Source organism: Lolium perenne, chromosome 4 (assembly GCF_019359855.2).
Source record: "Lolium perenne isolate Kyuss_39 chromosome 4, Kyuss_2.0, whole genome shotgun sequence".
Lineage (NCBI taxonomy): Eukaryota > Viridiplantae > Streptophyta > Magnoliopsida > Poales > Poaceae > Lolium > Lolium perenne.
The window spans coordinates 128,625,424-128,632,693 of NC_067247.2; the positions used below are offsets into that span (position 1 = coordinate 128,625,424).

The 7,270-nt window shown below is 45.7% G+C and overlaps 2 long non-coding RNA genes across 2 annotated transcripts; one reads left to right on the forward strand and one right to left on the reverse strand.

The window, feature by feature from the left end:
• Window positions 1-578: 578 nt before the first annotated feature.
• Window positions 579-2,063, reverse strand: LOC127293870 (uncharacterized). Its single transcript, XR_007846198.2, has 2 exons — window positions 1,362-2,063; window positions 579-1,166 (listed from the first exon to the last, which is right to left on the reverse strand). It is a non-coding gene; the product is annotated as an uncharacterized lncRNA (long non-coding RNA).
• A 113-nt stretch (window positions 2,064-2,176) lies between these two features.
• LOC127348614 (uncharacterized) lies at window positions 2,177-3,676 on the forward strand. The gene is made up of 3 exons (XR_007879850.1): window positions 2,177-2,790; window positions 3,159-3,235; window positions 3,331-3,676. It is a non-coding gene; the product is annotated as an uncharacterized lncRNA (long non-coding RNA).
• Window positions 3,677-7,270: the final 3,594 nt, after the last annotated feature.

Here is a 7,270-nt window from a genome sequence, read left to right on the forward strand (position 1 = left end):
CAGCTCACGCATAACTGAGATCTTAATTGTTCTCTCATGCATAGCTGGTGCGCCAAGGTTCCAGCAGTTAGGCGCTCCAAGGATGTAGCTGACCAATCTATCTTTCTGCCTGTAGTTTGCGCAAACATGGGACATGGTTACTGGTTATTCTTTTAGATCAAATATTTGTTAATCCAGATTACGTTAAGTTATTCTGGACTGTTTGAGTAGGGGATCGATTCTGTATTATTTCTACTATAATGTAGTTCTTGCAAACCACTTTGTTGAAGCTGTAAGCATATTGGCAGCTGAAGATTGCACAAGTGGCAGCAAGGCCCGGCTGGAGGACGACATTAAAGATAGATAATAAAAAGGCTTACATCATTCAATCCTTTTTAAGAACTACAGCTGAAGTAAATGACACTAAGCATACCAGTTCTTCCTGAACTGAGCAAAGATACAAGAGTAGAACTTAAAGCCTAACGAACAACCATTCAACATTATCCTCGTTATTTGCGGTAGAAATGAGAGCGGATATACAGTTGAATATTCAGGCTAAAGCTGTCTTGCTTTGTTGTGCTATGCATAGACACCAAATCTATTAGGCAAGTTATCAGTACCACTTTGATATAACTGCAGTAACATATTATGAGGTAACCTTCCTTAGCTCTCCAATAAGAATGTGTGAGCCACTTTAGAAGTGTTATGTCACATGCTCCACTCTTACAATAGAAGGGGAAATGGCACTAGAGAGCCCAAAAACAAACTTAACGATAATCTTTTCGACATAGGGCACAACTGGTACAAATTGTATTCTTAAAAACAAACTGAAAATGAATGCTTCTCTTCAACCCTCATATCAATATCCATCCTAGCAAGCTTCTTCATAAACTTCACCATAGCTGCTAGGAACAACCATGAATTAAGAACTATGAAAGTTAACTTTTGGATTATTGGAGGAATAATTCAAACTCAAGAACCAGTTGTTTCCAACCCAACTAACGGGAGATCAGATGATTTCGTTCTTTTAAGCATCTCACCACCAGCTTAAAATCATCATCATCATCAATGTGTCAACCTCTGCTGCCATTGTTGCTGTCAAGCAAAGAGAGCCTATGATGCACCGATGTCATCTTCCGCCCCATATCGGTCCTGGCAGACTTGGAAGTACCTGCTAGTGTCCCTCTCTGAAACATCAAGCAACCACGCAAGGCAGAGTTATCATCGTGTGAGTAAACACGACTCAGTTAGTAATTTGATCACGAAATCTGATCTAGTCTAGTAGTAAGTATGTAGTAGCCACTAGTCAATTCATTGAAGACGAAGCAAAATCTTTGGTGCCGAATAAGCATTTTCTTAGCGTGTGTAAATACAAGCTAGACCTGTAAGGCCAGCGTTAGGCTGGCGCAGACATTCTGATGAGGACAGGGTCGCCGTGCTCCTGGCTGAGGCCGTAGCTGAGCTTCTTGAGCCGCAACATGATCTTGGCGAAGTGGAGAGCCTCCTGCCGCCCGTCAAGTTTCACCAAGTATATCCCTGCCTCCCCTGACTTCCGCTGATCAGGCGAGCCTTCCGTCGAACACGAAACGGGCACGGAGCGCAGAGGCAGGGTCCGGGAATTGGGGAATCGAGAGGAGGCAGCGCCGCCCAGGTTCCCTGCCGCTTATCCTGGATATGGCCCCGACGTCCCTCCTCCTTCCTCGCCTAGCGCAGGTGCACGACTTGGTGGTTCCGCCGACGACAGCCATGTGGGAGACAGCCGCGCAGTCATCGAGAGTTCACCGATAGGGTCGCTCGCTGGCAAGAAATTGGAATTAGGATGTGATCTGGTTGGTGGAGAGAGGATCTCCGGGGAGAGGATTCCGTCGGAAACATACTACCAGAGATGATGAAGAGGGGCCAGTTCAAGAAAAAGAAAAGATGATGAGCGGGGAGAGGGGATAAAGTCAATCACTTTAAGATTCGTGCAGTTTCATCGGATGTTTCGGCCGCTCAAAAGGACACTTGTTTTTTATAATTTTCAGAAAATACATTTAAGGTTCCGGTCCCACATTTTTGGTTCCGTCAGATTGGTTCCGTCTATTTATCACCATCAGATCAGGGTGGATGGACGGTTATTAAAAATGCCAATCACCCTAAAACTTGTACCAAAACATATATCAGAGTGATGAAAAGTAATCGATGGCCATCGGTTCATCAAAGTGGACGCTGGTAAAATAGGCCGTGGACCATCCTTCTCTCCCTCTCCTGGTGGCTTTCTTCCTCCATGAGCGGCGGCGCCGCCGTCCTTGTCTCCAGGGGATTCTTGTCGCTGCCACCCCCTCATCCATCCCAGTCACCTGACGAGCGCCGCTGCCCAAGTCACCACCGCCCCCACAGTCACGGCCGCCCCTCCTCATCAAGGAGATCCTGGCCAAGCTCGCCGGACGGCCACGCCTCCCAGGTCGTCGTTCCACGACCTCCGCACAGTCCTCTCAATTTTCGTTCCCCGCGCGTCCACCGTCCTCGTTTTACCCCATGAGTTGCTCCCCAACGCCCTCTTCCCCGTCTGCGCTGCTCCGCCGCCGCCGGGAACGTTCGCGCGTCTCCCAGCTCATCTGCGCTACTCCACCGCCGCCGGGGACGTCCGTATGCCCAGCTCGTCTGCGGTGCTCCGCCGCCGCCGGGGACGTCCGCGCGTATTCCAGTTCCAAGGCCGCTGTCGTCCACGCTAGTGACGCCTTCTCGGTACGACTTGATTTGCATACTCTCTCGTGCAGACTGAACTGAGAACCATTTCCTATTTGCAGGCTTTGAGGCGCCAAACTTGAGGTAATTCTATTCCGTTCCAGAATTTTGTCAACTGTGTACCAAACTACCAATAGATTCACACAGGCGTATAGTAGCTTTCGTTAACATCACTCCGAAATGCGCTGGGCTCGTTAGCTATATGCTGACAAATTAGATTGATAGGGGAGATACACATGTTCTCTCACTCTTTCTGTGAAGTGTATTTACTTAATGTTAGTGCTAACTGCTAACCTTCATTCATGAACGACCACTGCTGCTAATACCTATTATTTGCATAGACCCAATAAACTAAACTTTTCCCATGTAGCTGTCAGCGTTTATCATAGTAAGGAGCGCTCTAAAGTATAAAGCTAGATTGTGACAACAGTTTCTTGTTTTGGAGTTTGCAGTATGTAATTGGCAGATCAGATGAGGACTTGAAAACACCCTTTGGCATTGAAATTCTGGACAAACTAACTCAGACTTGGTATTGTACTTCACCATTTATTTTTTGTTTGGGTTCTGCATGTAACTTCTGAACTTCTTTGAAGATAGTCATTCTGACAATTGTTCTCATGCCAGGGTTGTGCCAACAGTAGTTGGGGCTTAGCCTCCATCCAAGTTGCACGAAGCAATTCTTGTAAAGGATGAGAAGATATTGGTTGTTGAGAACTGGACAAAATCCTACAGAAAAAAGATTGAGGAACCGGCTGTCTTGCATTTTGCTTGCACTGAAACTGGAGTAGCAATTTCTGCTCACCCATTTGTCTTTCCCTTTCCCGCTAGTTGAATGTATCATTTTGTTGTGTGAATGTTGTGGAGCAGCAAATATTCTCATCAACATTCTATGAGGAAACATCGCAATGTAACTGAGATTCCGTATTGTATTTTATTTCATTGTTTGGAAATGGGAAAGCTGCATTGCATCTGTCTTTCCGTTTCCTGCTAGAATGTATGCCCTCCGCTCCTGAATATAACACGTTTTGAGAGTTCACTCTGTTGTGTGATAGTACTGTGGAGCAGCAAATAGTATTGTCTAAATTCAGTGATGAAACAAAGCAATGGAATTGAGATTCCGCATTGCATTTCATTGTTCGAGAAACTGGGAAAGCTACATTGCATTGCATCAACAAATTATAAATGATAAGAGAATAAATTTAGCAAGATAGATAAAAAAAAAAGGCGTTAAATCGTTCAATCCTTTTGATAACTAGGCATCAGAAGATCACGAGGTACTGATGTTGTCACCATTCATCGGAACAAATTCCAAAATTTGTTATCATCTACGCTCATCCGGCGAATTTAGCCTTTTCCCTACCTCTAATAGTGTATTTATAGTACATAGCCCCCTTTGATCTATATAACTATACAACTTTCTCAGATAATGATGGAAGTTTAGTCAACTATCAATCTTTGTCTGTAACTATTGGAGTTTAATGCCCACATCTTTCGCAGTACCAGTAGAACTTCTCGCTCATTCTTCGCTTTGGCTTCTAGCAGAAGTGACTCATAGTACTGCATTAGCACCAAAACCAAAGTCAGATTCACATCACTTAGTTACCCTCTCAAGTACTATATATCAATGTTATGGTGTGTAGAAGCTTTATAAATAATACAGGATCTGCAATTGTGCTTATCTGGTACAAGTGGTTATATTGGAAGTAAAGTAGTTTTACCTCTGCCTTGAACTTTTACCTACCCATATAATCCAAGCAAATAACAAGCGAAAAATCTGCATACCTTTCAATTGCAAAAGCAACAGGCAGTAAGAACATGGTAGCTATTACCCACCTGACTCGCCCGTACTTGCTGCCGCCTCGCGTCAACACTACTCGACTCTGATGTGCATGTCACCATCTACACCTCGCTGTTGTCAAGCGCCATTGATCCAGCACCTGCGAGTCGCGACGATTGCGCACTCTTCGCCACCAGCAAATAGCCAACAGCGCCTCATCCCTCGGAAACAGGGTACTAAACAAGAAAAGTTGCCCTCATTTGCATATCTAAATTAAAGCCAGCAAACGTTAACTGAGAGTTTGAGAAAAAGAACATGATCATCCAGACATGTATTGAAGGAGATATGCCCTAGAGGCAATAATAAAGTGGTTATTATTTATATCTTTATGTTTATGATAAATGTTTATATATCATGCTAGAATTGTATTAACCGAAACATTAGTACATGTGTGATATGTAGACAAACAAGAAGTCCCTAGTATGCCTCTTAAACTAGCTTGTTGATTAATGGATGATTAGTTTCATAATCATGAACATTGGATGTTATTAATAACAAGGTTATGTCATTGTGTGAATGATATAATGGACACACCCAATTAAGCGTAGCATAAGATCTCGTCATTAAGTTATTTGCTATAAGCTTTCGATACATAGTTACCTAGTCCTTATGACCATGAGATCATGTAAATCACTTATACCGGAAAGGTACTTTGATTACACCAAACACCACTGCGTAAATGGGTGGCTATAAAGGTGGGATTAAGTATCCGGAAAGTATGAGTTGAGGCATATAGATCAACAGTGGGATTTGTCCATCCCGATGACGGATAGATATACTCTGGGCCCTCTCGGTGGAATGTCGTCTAATGTCTTGCAAGCATATGAATGAGTTCATAAGAGACCACATACCACGGTACGAGTAAAGAGTACTTGTCAGGAGACGAGGTTGAACAAGGTATAGAGTGATACCGAAGATCAAACCTCGGACAAGTAAAATATCGCGAGACAAAGGGAATTGGTAATATATGTGTATGGTTCATTCGATCACTAAAGTCATCGTTGAATATGTGGGAGCCATTATGGATCTCCAGATCCCGCTATTGGTTATTGGTCGGAGTGAGTACTCAACCATGTCCGCATAGTTCTCGAACCGTAGGGTGACACACTTAAAGTTGGATGTTGAAATGGTAGCACTTGAATTATGGAATGGAGTTCGAATATTTGTTCGGAGTCCCGGATGAGATCCCGGACATCACGAGGAGTTCCGGAATGGTCCGGAGAATAAGATTCATATATAGGATGTCATTTTATGTGAAATAAAATGTCGCGGAAGGTTCTATGGAAGGTTCTAGAAGGTTCTAGAAAAGTCCGGAAGAAACCACCAAGGAAGGTGGAGTCCACAAGGGACTCCACCTCCATGGCCGGCCAGCCCTAGATGGGGTGGAGTCCCAAGTGGACTCCACCATAAGGGGCCGGCCACCCCCCACATGGGAGGTGGGAATCCCACCTTTGGGTGGGAGTCCTAGTTGGGCTAGGTTTCCCCCTCCTATGGAAGGTTTTGGTTTCGGGTCTTATTCGAAGACTTGGACACCAACACTTGGGATCCACCTATATAATGAGGGGCCAAGGGAGGGGGCCGGCTGTAGGATAACGTTGCATAGAAAACAAAAATTTTCCTACCGCGAACACGCAATCCAAGCCAAAATGCAATCTAGAAGACGGTAGCAACGAGGGGGTATCGAGTCTCACCCTTGAAGAGATTCCAAAGCCTACAAGATGAGGCTCTTGTTGCTGCGGTAGACGATCACTTGCCGCTTGCAAAAGCGCGTAGAAGATCTTGATCACGATCGGTTCCGGCGCCACGAACGGGCAGCACCTCCGTACTCGGTCACACGTTCGGTTGTTGATGAAGACGACGTCCACCTCCCCGTTCCAGCGGGCAGCGGAAGTAGTAGCTCCTCTTGAATCCGACAGCACGACGGCGTGGTGTCGGTGGCGGTGTAGAAGTCCGGCGGAGCTTCGCTAAGCTACGCGGGAAATATGAAGTGGAGGAGCAAAGCTAGGGTTTGGGAGGGGGTGGCCGGCCACTCAAGGGGGGGCGGCCAAGCTATGGTCTTGGGGTGGCCGGCCCCCTCCCTTGGCCCCTCATTATATAGGTGGATCCCAAGTGTTGGTGTCCAAGTCTTCGAATAAGACCCGAAACCAAAACCTTCCATAGGAGGGGGCAAACCTAGCCCAACTAGGACTCCCACCCAAAGGTGGGATTCCCACCTCCCAGGGGGGGGTGGCCGGCCCCCTATGGTGGAGTCCACTTGGGACTCCACCCCCACTAGGGCTGGCCGGCCATGGAGGTGGAGTCCCTTGTGGACTCCACCTTCCTTGGTGGTTTCTTCCGGACTTTTCTAGAACCTTCTAGAACCTTCCATAGAACCTTCCGCGACATTTTATTTCACATAAAATGACATCCTATATATGAATCTTATTCTCCGGACCATTCCGGAACTCCTCGTGATGTCCGGGATCTCATCCGGGACTCCGAACAAAAATTCGAACTCCATTCCATAATTCAAGTGCTACCATTTCAACATCCAACTTTAAGTGTGTCACCCTACGGTTCGAGAACTATGCGGACATGGTTGAGTACTCACTCCGACCATTAACCAATAGCGGGATACGGAGATCCATAATGGCTCCCACATATTCAACGATGACTTTAGTGATCGAATGAACCATATACATATATTACCAATTCCCTTTGTCTCGCGATATTTTACTTGTCCGAGGT